The sequence below is a fragment of the Melopsittacus undulatus genome, chromosome 12 (assembly GCF_012275295.1).
Source record: "Melopsittacus undulatus isolate bMelUnd1 chromosome 12, bMelUnd1.mat.Z, whole genome shotgun sequence".
Classification (NCBI taxonomy): Eukaryota; Metazoa; Chordata; class Aves; order Psittaciformes; family Psittaculidae; genus Melopsittacus; species Melopsittacus undulatus.
The window spans coordinates 15,972,009-15,986,479 of NC_047538.1; the positions used below are offsets into that span (position 1 = coordinate 15,972,009).

The following is a 14,471-nucleotide window of genomic DNA, read 5'->3' on the forward strand; positions in this document are numbered from 1 at the left end:
TCCTGTTGGCATAAAATCATAAGTAGCTTAACCTTTAAAACAACTTTGATCATGAGCCACTCCAAACGTAAGATCTGGAAACCACAGACTTTAAATGCTACTCAGGGATCTAAACAGCCAGTGCAAGAAAAAGTGAAATTGTGTTTTTGCTGCCTGTGTGTGCTATGAAAAAAATGACCATTTTCTGCATTAGTGAGACATTTCAAAAAGGATTTCTGCTCTGAAGTCTCACCTGCACACAGAAGCAGGAATGACTTAGGAGCAAGACACCTTCCTCTTTACCTTAGCAGGCTTCATCCTTCCTTGCGATGACTGATGACCCAAACTGGGGTCCCTGGATGTTTATGGTTAACAACCCAATTCTTCAGAGCGTATACCACAACACAAACCCCATGTGATACAGAATCAGCGGAAGAAAATGTGGTGCTTTTGAAGTGTGAGTTATTACAGCATCCAGGTAAAATTAATGGATCAATGACATCAGTGAAAACACAACCAACTTCACCTAAAAATTAGTGAGGTTGTGACTGACTAGTCCCTGTCAGTGCTGAGATTCAGCACTAAGGATAGACATAAGAGGCATACAATTAAATAGAAAGAAAATCTATTATTAGCTGCAGAAAAGGTATGTCTAATACCCCCACATCAAGAGACATTAAATCCCTGCTTAGATTCTCCTTCCCACTCCCAAAGCTTTATAAAGATAGCCCTGGACAAACTTCCCAGGGGCAACAATCTGGAATTTCTCATGAGAACAGCATGATAAAGCTGTTAGTGAAGAATTCATGCAGGGGTGTTGGAAATCAATATAAAATGGCAGTTTCATGGGCAATACTGCCTATTGCACAGTAGCAAGTGCCTGAACAGCACCTTATCCCCTGCACTAAGCACATCCTGCTGCAGAAGGAGTACGCTTTTCTTTGTACTTGGCAGGAATAGCTTGGTGTAAGGCAGAGAGCAGGCAGTGAGCCTGGGTGAGCAGGTCCCAGCAGCAGAGCCTGGGAGCTCTACTGCAATATCCAGCCCTGGAGAAGCTGACAGCTGTGTCAGTCCCACAGAGCTCTGCAAGCAGTTTGTCTGCTCACTGAGGATTTTTCTTCCTTACATTTTCTCTACCACTACTGTGACAACACCAAGGGAAGTACCTGACAAATTTGGCTGTAGCATCGTTCAGCGGCTTCGCAATTTGTGTCCCTGGAACTGGGAAGCCCCTGATGCTGGCCTGACAGGAACAGCCACGAGGACTTCTTGAAGCAAGTCTGCAACATCAGCCAGGCAAAACTCCTCATTTTCCTTTTAGATCTGAAAGTGCTACAACTGCATGTCTGCCCCATCCAAAGTTTTTGTTTAAACACCCCTACAAAGATGATTTGACTCATCTCTGCAAAATGAGGTTCTGAATATATTCATATAACAACTTATCACCAAAATTATATAAATGAGCTTTTCTGATGCTTGTCAATGTTTTTAGCCAAGTCAGTGTAAAACCTTTATCTTGTCTGCCAAAAGTTGGCAGGTTAAATCCAACATAGACACTCGAGACTGCACAAATGACTGCTGCCAGTCAAGAAGCCAAAGCATCCAGTCACTCTAAGTGTAGGTATATTCTCTCATAATCATTTAATACTTCAAGGCAAACAATTAACATGCTTCACTTCCCTGCAGCCTTTACCCAAGTATCTCCCTGAAATATTGGAATTTGGACTGGAGTCACCATCTCATTTTCAAGGAATCTTTCTTTCACCTCCATTGCCAACAGATTTCCCACCCCTCTCAATGCTTTTTTCTTCTTTGTTAATAAATAACTAAATAGATAAATAATTCCCAGGTCAAAAAGCCCTCTCACTTTGTGCTACTTATTATGTCAGGATCTACACAATAAATTGAGAATATACCATGCAGTGAGGGTAGTACATTATAAATATACAATAGGGAAAATCCATTAATAGAAAACTTACTCTGAAGAGATGCAAGTGAAAAGAATATTAAGAGGAGATCAAGTAGAGCTCAACCAAGAAATACAATCTTTTCAAACTTCAGAAGAGAACTGAAGTGGCCATAAATATCTGCCTAATGAGGTCTTTAATGGGATGTGTGTTCCTAACTCCTTCAAACTGCTAAAAAAAAGCAGCTCTGAATGTCAATAGTGCCAAAATCTTCAAGAATTTTGTATTTGCTCTGCTTATACAAACCTCAGACATTCTTACAACCATCCATTCCCTTTGCTCATAAATATTTATCTAGTTGGAGCCAAGTGCATAAATGAACCTTCCATCCCGCTTATGGCTGTTCTCCCTTTAATCCCTAATCCCTTTGCACTATCTTTCTTGTCTCTAACCTGCAGAGGACTCTGACTGTTTGCATTTAATTCTTCTTACACATGCCCTGGAGCACAAATGGCTTGTCAGGTTAAAGATAAAGCAAACATGTACTGCCACCAATAGAGTAACCAGCCTTTTTGATATCAGAACACCTCCAGCCACAGCAGGCTGGGTAGTGGGAGAATGAACAAGTGATTCTGCTGGGATCTCACCACACAGCAAATACCTGGACTTTTCTGGGACAAACCTCTTGTCTGCTGCTCACATTCACTAATTCTGAAGGTAGCTCCTTTCGTCTTTTTAATACCACACAGTAACACCAAGCATGGCACAGAGAGATTATGTCTAAATTGCATCTTCAACAACTGTGCAAGCAGAGAAAGAAAAAGTATAGGACCTATGCGGAAGAGGTCAGCAATGAGAGGCTTAAAGCCATCAAGAGATGAGAAGGACATGGACAGTGTTTTATCAGTACAGGCAGAGAGATCAAGTCAGGAGGAGCACTTGGAAAAAAAGTAACGTTAGTATTTAGGCTTGGAGAGGGCCAGTGGAACAAAAAGACAAGAGTTTGTCAGTCAAGAGCTTTGGTTCCTGAACAAGTCCTTTCAATTTTCCTCCTGACCTGCGCTTCCCACTACAAAGCCTTCCACTTTTTTTTTTTCAACCTACACTTGAATTAGTCCTCAATTTTAGAACAAAGGCACAAATGAAACCCTAACACACTTTTCTTCAGTAATAAACATCTCTCATTGCTGCTGAGAACTTTAGGACTATCCACCTTCTTCACTCCCTGAAAAGCCTTCCCCTCAGTTTAAGCAATGTGCTGGCTGTGAAGTCTGCCAGCTTAGACTTGCTGTCTGTAAATCTGATAGACCACTGCCCAAGGCAGCTCCATGGGACGATGCTGCCAGAAGAAAAAAGTTGCCAAGGCTCTGCCCACACTCACTCCTAGGACTTCGAATGGATTTTTTAAATGGGTGTTTCTTTCTGTTGTTCTTTCCAATCAAGTTGTTACTACTTTTTATTCGGAACAGAAAAAATTAAGGGTTTGGAAAATGTATTTTAAGCATAGAATCTCAGAATCATAGAATAGTTAGGGTTGGAAAGGCCTCCCTATCGCTGTTTTCCCCTTAACCCTGACCCACAAACTCTCTGTTCACTGATCATCTGTCCCCAGAGAGAGTTCCATACTCTCCAGCCTATCGCTAACATAAAGGGCAACTCCCCCTCCCTGCCTACCAGGCCTGTCTTTTCTAAAGAGCCTGTAACCTTCCATTCCAACACTCCAGTCATAGGAGCCATCCCACCATGTTTCTGTGAAGCCTATTATATCATACCCCCATAGACATGCCCACATCTCTAATTCCTCTTGTCTGTGTCCCCATGCTATGGGCGTTTGCATAGAGGCATCTGAGCCAAGCTCCAAATAAAGCCGGCTCAGTGGCTGGAGCGGCTAGAATATCACTACATTGCTCTGAGCATTTATTATAGGTGCTGGCAACTGACAGGGTGTGTTGGGATGGAATGATGCTCCCCTCCCCCAACACAACTAGTTTAAAGCATCCTTGACCAGTTTGGCAAGCCTCCCAGCAAAACCACTCTTCCCTTTCTTTACCAGAGCAGTTCCACCAGACCCCAGTAGGCCTGGCCTATAAATGTGGGCCCCATGTTCAAGACACCCAAACCCTTGACTATGACACCACCCTTTCAACCATTTATTAACCTGTCCAATCCTCCTTGCCTTTAGAAGGTCCTCCCCTGTATCCTGGAGAATTGACAAAAAGACTACCTGAGCTCCGGAGCCCCCAACCACCTCTCCAAGGGCTCTGTAGCCCTTCTTTATGTTCCCCAGGCTACTACTATCTATATCCCTAGCACCCACATGTATCACTAGAAGAGAGTAATATAGTCCGTAGGACTTACTAGAGCAGGCAGTGTCTCTGCAACATTGCTGATCCGTGCCCCACATAGGCAACACACCTCCCTTGCAACTGGGTCAGGCTGACAGATGAGCGCTTCTGTCCCTTTCAAAGTAGAGTCCCCTACTACTACAACGCGCCGCTTTTTCCTGGCAGCACCGGTAGAGATCTTCTGTACCAGTACACCAGCCAGCTGTTTCTGGTGCATTTCCTCATCAGCCTCCTGCAGGACAGCAAAGCAGTTCTGCATGGGGACAACAGATTTAGGAGGAAGCCCCTTGCTTTTAATTGCTCTCTTCCTCCTTTTGTTGTTTCTTTTGTTACTAACTCCCAGTTTCCCTGGTTAACAGCCTCCTTCTTTCCTCCACGAGCTAGAGGGGAAGCTTGAGGCCCCTACACTGTTTGGGCCTGGAGCAAGCAGACCTGTTTCCTCTCAGCTTCCCCGACATCTTGCAGCTTATTAATAGCATCCCACAGCTCAGTCACCTGCTGCAGGAGGACCTCCACCAGGGAGCACCGAGTTCAGCCCTGCCCATTGTGCATCCTTCCCTCACCAGACCAGTGCAAGCACTCTCCACACTCCAAGCTCTGCACTGCAGCCTTCCCTCCCATCGGCTCTGTCTGGGTGCCCACGCTGGCCACCGCCGGGGCTGTGTTCCCAGACCGGACCTTGGTCATACTGGGAGTGCTCATCACCCCGCGCTCCCAGGGGCAAGGTTTCAACCCCTCACGGCTAATGCCGCTTCTCCTGGCTCTGTCCCCTGTGAATCCCTGCTCGCATCAGCTGAGCTGCCGGCTCCTGGGCAAGTCCTGCCGAGGACTTGAGGCTCCCCCGGTGGCTCTTGCCGCTCTGAGTTGAGGCTCCTGGGCACTGATCTCCCTCCGCTTCGGTGGTGAAGGCGGCCTCCCTCTCTCAAGCTACTCACCTCAGCCATTCACTGGAAAATTCATGTGGTTCTAGTCTCAATAGAGATGGTATGAAAATGAAGCTGGGGTAGAAAAATGAGCTGTAACCCTTGGGTCCCCACGTGAAACCTAGCCCTGGAGAACAGAAAGCCCACCAAATCCCCTACTGAGGTCCTGTTTTGAGAAATCAAATAAGTCATAGAATAGAATCATAGAATAGTTAAGAGTTGGAAAGGACCTTAAGATTGCCTAGGGCCAAGCCCTCTGCCATGGGCAGGGACAGAATCTGCAAGGCACGGCACGGCTCGGCACGGTTCGGCTCGGCACGGCTCAGCACGGCGGAGAACCGAGGGGGTCTGGGGCAGCCCGGCAGCGGAAGGGGGGGAGTCGCATCGGGGCGGGACTGCTGTCCCGGGATGCAGAGGGGATCGTGTCCCCCTTCCCATCCCTCCCGCCGGAAGCACTTGTTCCCCGCGGCCGCTCAGTGTCACTGTCTCCAACAGTAACAGAAGCCCATGCCCTAGCTACTGTGTACCAGCACCCAGTAGAGCCAGGCGCTCCCCTTAGCGAGTCCCACAACCATCACAGCAGCATTCCTGGGAGAGGATTTTTGTATTTAATGGCATTCAGGCTTTGGATGATGGGGGCTCTTTAATGTCAGACTTGTTGAACAAGGGAATTCGGCTCTGGCAAATCTGAGTTGCAAAGAATATTTTCCTGCTATCTGCGGAGCCTTCAGATTACAACCTCCCACTCACACCCCGAGCCAAAACACAACCATTGAGCCCAACAGGATTCCCAGTCTTGGAATGATCGCTCAGAAACACTTGATATTAACAATGATCTGCCTGGAAAGCAAGAAAAAGATAACCCAGTTTAGCCAAGCCAAGCCCAGCACCGTTTAGCCCAGTCTAGCCCAGTTCAGGCAAGTTTAGCCCAGTTCAAATCAGTCCAGCCCAGTTCACCCTGCCTTAGTCCAGTTCAGCCGAATTTAGTCCAGTTAAGTCAGGTTTAGCCCAGTTCAGACCAATGCAGCCCAACCTAGCACAGTTTGGACCAGTTTAGCCCAGTTATAGCGAGTTCAGCCCAGCTTATTCCAGCCCAGTTTAGCCCAGTGCACACCAGTCCAGCCCAGTTTATCTCAGTTTAGACACTTTACCCCAGTTCAGCACAGCCCAGTTTAGCCCTGTTCAGCCCATTCCAGCTCATCCCAGCCCGCTTAGCCCAGCACAGCCAACTTTAGCACAGTCCATTCCAGTTTAGCCCAGCCTAGTTTAGCCCTGTCCAGACCAATTTAGCCCAGCCCAGTTCTGCCCATTTTAGCCCGGACCTATTTAGCACAGTTTAGCAGGGTTTAGCCCAATTCAGACCAGTCCAGCACAGCTTAGCCCTGTTGAGCCCAGTTTAGCCCACTTCATCTGCTTATAGAAAGCTGTTTAAGGAGTCATTAAAACTACCACTGTACCTACATCCACTATTGTATATTTACATAGCTTATTGGAAACCTTAGCCCTGAATAAATAAATACTTGAAAATGCCTTATTTTGGACAAATGGTTCCTGCTGCTTCAGCCATTACAGGAAGATTAAGCTGTGATCTGTCTACTAGCGGGTAGGAACAGAGAGGTGGTGCCCAGGACAGGTAAGGCAACAGCTCCAGGGAGCTCTGCTTTCTAGCAAATACATACTGCAGTAGGAGGGGATATGTTATTCCTGTTGCTGGAACAAGTCCACCAAAAACTGCTAGAGATGACCCAAAAACTTCTCTCTACTCCCAAAATGTGGGAGAAAACCCAGACTTAAACCTGTTAATTTTAATTTACCCTTTCCAGAATTTATACTTTTGTTCATTTTTATGGCTGCTTCCCTTATAAAAGTAGAGATTCATGACTAGAGGAGTTGGGGTGAGAAATGGATCAGTAAAGTCACTGTGAGCTTAGTCAATGGACTGAGTCCTCTGCAATTACTGCAACTGGCATCCCTGGCCAAGGAGTTTACTACCACTAAAGAAAACAAGCACCAGAACCAAAGGGCCAGGTTCACAGGGCTGGCAGCAAAGTGCCAGGGCAAATGCTTGCCCAAATCCGAGACTGCGGGCACCAACTGCAAGCTGCAGTAACTGATTAGCAGGCAGGAGCAGCAGGTTCATTTAAAGAGTCAAGATGTGCATGAAGAGATATTCTAGATGTTAATAATACAAGAAAAACATCCACAGAGTACTGGGACTTTGAAAGTGGCCTTTTTTCTTTAATGCAATGTTTGAAGTTACCTGTGACAAAATAAAAGAGGACTACACAAACCTTACAATAAGTCTTGACTTCACACAACTGAGCAGCTCCTAAATCCTCTGATATTTCCTAACTGAGTAAATAAAAGCACTTATCTGTCCCTCATGCCTCAGGTGACTTGGGAGTTAGCCAAGTTTAAGCCTCCTCTCACATAGTGGAAGTCTGGTGTGTTTTCACACCCCCTCCCAACCCCCCCCCCCATAGAGGTACTTATTAAAAACACATCAACAGTAACCCCACTGAGCATCCTCTTGCTGACACTTCACTACAGGCTGAAACAATATGAGCATGTCACAGTTACAAAGCCACAGGACAACCATTCTCCCAAACTGGGTATTAAAACTTCCAAAACCTGGAAGCACCAAGGTCCCAGGACACTGTCTGCCCACAGGAGCAGCCAGTTTTCAGGCATCTGAATACAGTGCTTCCTACTTCATGCCTCCCCCAGCTGCTTTCATTTAGATGCAGGTCACATTCACACCGACTAGAAAGCATCACAAACCCGTACAAATTGCTAACATGGGAATTCAGGTCCTTGAAACTCCTGTGCAGCAGCCAATGGACAGTCTATAATTTCTCCATCAAATCTTTTAATAATAATAACACTGCTATTAATAAATAGAGTGCCTTTCTTTTTAGTACAGTTACTGATGTCTCTAATAACTTTCTATAGATTTTTAATTATTTTTTAACAAACTGATAAATCTATTAAGTGGTCATAAAATACAAAAGTTGACCGGTCTGAGGAGACAGGAATTTTCTTCTCAACCCACTGGCCATACTTCATACATAATTGCAACATTTCAGGAGTGGGGGAAGGAAATGTGGGGAAGAGCATCAGTTGAAACTGTTTTCCAATGGCAGATCAGAGAGCACACAGGCAGCAGCAGAGAAGCATATGCTTGAACCCGAGCCAAAAATCTGGCTTCCTTAAGAAGTGTAGGATGACAAACCTCTTGTAGTGGCTAATAGTAGGCTGAAAAGTGGGGGTGGAAAAAACTCTGCTCATGCAGAAGGCAAATGCTGTAACATCTACCTAGCAGTATTTAATTCAGGACAGCTGGGGTTTGGAGAAAGCTGTCAAAATGACCCATTAAAGATGGTAAGAAGCTTGACATTTTGTGCTTTCGTATCGTCTCTTCACTCACCACCGCCTTTAAGAGATATTTGGGAAAATGGTAAATAACACACCAGTGTCAGAAACCTAAAGCACTTTCAGGACATACACCCATACATTACTGGGTTGAGAGCTGATAAATGTTGAAGCCTTTGCTATCTTACATTAACATTTCCATGGAATTGGGCATATGAAAATTGATGGTGATCAAAAGTTAATTACAGTGTTTATGCCAAAAATCAGAAGAGCAGAACAGTGACTTTAAGTTTGGATGTTCCCTAAGCTCAGCTACTTCCAGCACAAGACACTCCAAGGGAACAGCACTTGCTGTTGTCAGCAGGACTGATGGTCTGTTGTAGCCATAGTTCATAGCAGACCAATAGCACCAGCCTAGAGCTGAAACATATTATGATGAAGCAGCCCCTCTGTTGCCATCAACTGAAATTCTGGGTGCAGCTGAGTATTAGAAAACTGCACAATCAAAAAGATAACATCCCTGGGAAAAAATCCAACCCCCAGAAAAACCCAGAAAAAAAAGACACAGTGTCTCAGATGGCAGCAGCTCCAATACCCCTTTCTATAGACAGCCAACAAACTTTAACCAGGGCCATGTCTCAACTCTGTAGGCTTGGTAAAACCCACCACTTCACTGTTTTTCTGCTGCATGTCATCCTTCTTCTTGAAATAGATAGTGCTGATTAACAATTTTGTGCCATTTGATGAAAAGATACTCTAGCAACTGGCTTGCATAGCTGCTTATACAGCAGCAAATACCGTATTTGTGGAATACAAGTGAGCAGAAAGACATCTGCTTGCTTGACTTCAGTAGGTACAAGCGGCTCATTCTTCAGGACATGCTTGCTTTCTCTGCTTGAGTGTTCATTGCCTGAACTGCCTTGTCTCGGATGGTTGACTCCAATCCGTTTCCTTTTTGCATATCAAAGAGTTGATTTGAGGAGGACTGCAGGCAATGGATGCACAGAGGCTGCTGTTCAAGATGCCCCTTTGCACCTGCACTCTGCTTATAGACTTCAGCTCCTCTACCACAACTGAACAGAAATTATTTCTGTATTCCATTTCTTTTTGCTGCTACCCAGCTTTAGCACCATTCCCATATTCACCCAGTGTTTGAAGGGACTTCAGAGCAAAAATAGTCACAGATCTTTTAAGAAAAATCAGTGCATTATAGCCGCTACTCCCAAATTCAGTGGCAACTGTCATGGATTAGCACCCTTAAAAACAACACAAAACCCTGGAAGCACAAAACAGCTCCTGCGGTGGGAGGCAGTGTCCTGAGGCTGCTCCTCTCTCCTCTCTGTGCAGCATGATTTCACAAGGGAAAGAGCTACCTCATGAGCTGCTGGAATCTGCTTCCCTGCCTGCACATTTCTATCTCATAAGCCTGGCCCACCTCAAATATCATGATACGATTTGTTAAATAAGAGCAAATATCAGCCCACTATTACTTGGAAGCTGCTATTTTGTGTTCCTTGAACAAGCAGCATTGATTGCTAGCTACATTTCAAGACTGCCCCAGAAGCCCATGAATTCTCCTGAAAGATGGTGTTTTCATGTTACAACTCGTGGAAGTAAACAAGTAAACAGAGAGAAATGCATCATTTATATTATTTCTACACAACAAAGCTTCCTGCACAGTGCCAGCAGGTCTGGCTTTTGTCAGCTGGTTAGAAAAAGAAAAGCAAGCCAACCTTAACGTGTTTCTTCTTGGTTTCAGTCAAAGCACACGTGCAAAATGAGATCAGAATTAAGCTTGTCATTAGTATTTCTCCATCCAAAAAGTGACCAGATTGAAGCCTGAATATTAAGTTTTCATAAAGTAGCATTTTTCAAACCTGCCAATTCCTACTACTTCAAGTGACAGCAGTTTTGACAAAGAAAATGTTTTTCTGCTTTCCTAGTAGGCAGAGCTACTGCCAAGAATGAAGAGAAACCTTCTTTCTTAAATTAAAACTGTTTAGGTTCCTTGCTGTGGGTCTGGAACCTGAAGGGAATGCAAAGAGAACAGAGCTAAGGAGTAAGAGCACAACTGATTACTGGAGAGCTTTTTCTTTAGTTTTTTTTCTGACATCAAGGAAACAGCTCAAGGCAAAAAAAAACATACAGACTGATTCGTAGGGGTTCACTGCCCAAGAGCAGTGCAAGGAAAGCCAATTTGCTCCTCATTTTGGGGTGTTTCTTTTTACACAGTTACATTTCATCTGAATTTCAGCTTGCAAGACTAAACTGCATGGCTCAAGTGCTGAATAATCCATGGATTTAAGGGTCCCTAAATACACAGTGAAAAGATGGATTACTCATTAAGATAAAATAATATACACAAGCCCCTAAATACATATGTACACTGTAATACACATTTTAAATAGTCTCTCTGTGTGAATTTAAATGATAATACGCATGCTAAAAAGTTTCAAAAGACATCTTTACAAAGGAGCCATTACCACTGTGTAAATAATACATCATTTAAAGCAAATTCTCTGAACTCCCATGAAAGGTTCTTCTTCAGTCAACAAAAAAAGAATCAAAGAAACTAACACATATATGAAATACAAATGGTATTATGGGTTCAGTTTAAATTCATAACAGAGTGCATGTGTGAGTGAGGGGAAGGGATATGGTTTCTAACACAACCTATTTTGTATTCCTTTATCAAGAAATCGTGCAAAACAAAGGGCCTGATGGATGAATAAAGCAATGATTTACAGCCTTTGCAAACTGAGACCTCCTGCCAATTTTCCAGTGAACACCTTAAGAATTTTCATACACAAGCACTGCTCTACAGCACACACACGAACTTGCTTTTATTATTCAACTTGCTTGGAGCCTTGATAATTATCCACAGATTCTAGCCCCAAAAGGCTAAAATATTTCTTCCAGACGTTGAGACAGCGCTGTGTGGAAGGAACAGAAAACCAAACCAGTGCTTTGGAGGAAGCAAACTTTGATCAAGGCTTGGGAAGGTACAATGGTTGAGACACCAGTTTTAGGAGGGTAAAACAACTATGCAAAACAGGAAAGTCTTAAACACGAATGATTTTTTACCACTCCAGTTTTCAGTACAGGCTGTTTGGCATACATAGTTTTGGCAAGGCTAATACACTAGAATTTGTTACTAAAGCTTATATTACTGAGGACCAAGTAACGAGGTGTTTTAGAGTGACACTGCAATACACACAACTGCACTCACACATGGATCCTACAGAGTTTGCACCACTAAATTCACCAATATACTTAAAGACACATAAGGAATCCATAACAAAAGTCCAAAGGAATCAGGCACCTAATTTTCCTCATGGGAATATTCATACACCGCATCTGCACATACTGTTCTGAAAACCCCAGATCTAAATTATTTCTCATCACGTCTCATTGCTGAAAAGCAAGCATACTGCTAACTATCCCTAGCACATTTGTATTTGAAGGCACACCTTCACATGCTAATTCCTACACATGATATTTAGCACAATGATACGCCATCAAGAACGCCAACATGACAAAATCATAGCTCAGCACTGAATACATGCAGGAAAGGGAAAACCCACTTCCACCCACTCTGCAGCGATTCACAAGGGGTGGCACATAGGAGCACAGTTACAGATGAGCAGCTCTGCTGCCACTGATGTAGGAATATGTTCCTTTTTGTTGTTTTGCATCAAAATGACATGCACCAAGCCCTTCTCTCCTGACCTGGCCTTCTCCCACACAGCCCAGACAGCCCAGAAAAAAACCTCAGGTTTCACTCTTTCAGGGACAGGAGATGGAGGAAAACAGAACCTTGGGGGACAGAAGTAGACGGAGCTGTTTGAACACGATCCTGCCCAGCTTAGTTCTCAGCATCAGAAGAACTTCTGCAAGGTTAAGAACTCCAGGACTGTTCCAGGATCATGACACGATCCCAACCAGAAGTGGCATGTGCTTTTACAAGTCAGGATGGTCACTTGCCTGGACGTGTGCCTGGGCCAGCTGCTTCTGCTGAAAGCTTACGCCCGCAACTGTTTTGCTTCATTTTCCTGCCTGCTCTCAAGTTAGTTTTTGATTCCCCCTTTCCAAAAGTGGTTTAAAGGAGAATAAAACCAACAAAAGCACACAAGAGCTGGTATACTTTCCTCCAAGTGAAGCTAAGGAGCAAAGGCACAAGCCTTTTAGTCTAACCAATCCCTAATGAAGTTTTTAAGACACATACAGTCTTACCTAGACAGTGCAACTCCAGCCTACAGCCTGCATTCTCCACTCGCTGTCAGCAACGGCATGTCCCACTCCCTCTTTCACTCTCCCAGAAATTATTCCCATTTCCCAGTGGTTTAGGGTGAAAGAAGGGCAGCTGCACCCCACCCAGAGTCAGCATTAGCTGTTTAGTGCTCCCTAAAGGGTTACAGCACCTGAGAGCTGGGTGGAGAGGCAGCAGAACAGAGCCCACTAATAAAGGCCCCATTTACATGGCTAACCAAGGATACTTTGTATGCTACACCAGCCAGATTCATCTAAACCACGTATTAATATAATTAGGCCTAATATTTAGCAATTAATTTTTGTTACTATGACCCGGCTTCAGTCCTGTCAGAGGAAACCCTGTGTCCTCAAAAGGCAATGTTCAAAAGAAAAAAAAACAGCAAAACACACACCCAAAGACCCAATGAATTTGGAGCAATAGGAAAAACTGATGCATAGTGTCCGCTCTGCAAGTTATTTTCCACATGACATTTCCCCCCACCCCTCCCTGAAGACTCCCATTCAGGTACTGCTGTTTGGGTTACTGGAGAAATCAGAAGCCTGCTCAAGGACCCAGTCCTGAGAGTACTTTGCCACATAACCAAGATGATGCAGCCATCTGGGCTTCTGCTGCCAGTCCTCCCACCAGGGGACACAGCCGTACAACACAGAAAAATACTTCATTCCCACAAAGCACATATTTACATCCCTAAGCAAACTCTTTAAAAGAATACATTCATCCACACAGTGCTGCTGAGAAGCACACAAGAAAGCCATTTTAAGAGCTCTTTGATTTGGAATGTAGAAGTATCAAAGGTGAGCTTGGTTATTAGATTCAATAAACTATTTCTCCACTCTTTGCTCTTAACGGTTTGGCCTGCAACAATCCCAGGCAATTCTTCTAAACTGATCCTGATTACTTCATGACATCTTGCTTCAAACTGATTAAAAGGTTGAGGAAACTCAGAGCTTCACTTAGGGCTCATTCCAGAGAGGAACAGTCAGCTTCTTCAGACAGCGTATTTCTGGGCTTCGGTTTAAATCCATTTGCCAAGTTCTTTATTAGCACATGTTTGGAGGCAGGGGGGAGAGGAAAGCATCCTTATCATCTTTGATTTTTCTGCTGGTGTTTTGGGAACAAGCTGCTTACCCAGCCTAAGCAGAAAGGCTCAAACTGCCAAATGAAGCCAACAGCACAAGGCTGCTGCAACACAGAAGACAAATCTGGTTCTTTCTGTCAATGCCAGGACTAGCTTTTAAAAGTGGAACCCTTCGTCAGGGTGAAAGAGCAAATACAGAACAAACAAAAGACTACAAAAATTTGGTAAATGAACTGAAAAAAAATAATCATTAAGGGGATTTTCTAAATCCCTGTTTAATGAAGCATAATAGATTGGGTTGTTTCTCCTCTTGGCTTTCTGTAAGGTAACAAAGAGTTTTGGTGCTTATAGTTTTTCTACTTTTTCTGTAATTTTAATACAGCAAAGCTTTGCACAGAACATTCAAATGCCCAAAGCATTCAAACACTCCAAGCACATCAGAGCAATTCTGTAAGGGAAGCAGTCTCACTGCTAAGAGACCTCAGAGAATGGCCATACAGGCACTCCTTAAATCAGTTCAGTCACCAGCTGTCATTAAGAAATGACACCAACCTGCAGCATTTCAGCAGAAATATGATTTGTGCTGCAGCTCTA

General features: G+C 44.2%; 1 protein-coding gene across 20 annotated transcripts in view; it reads right to left on the minus strand.

Annotated features, from left to right (window-relative positions):
- Positions 1-14,471, minus strand: part of FBRSL1 (fibrosin like 1) — a 531,403-nt gene that overhangs the window by 410,763 nt on the left and 106,169 nt on the right. The gene's annotated exons all lie outside the window — the stretch shown is intronic.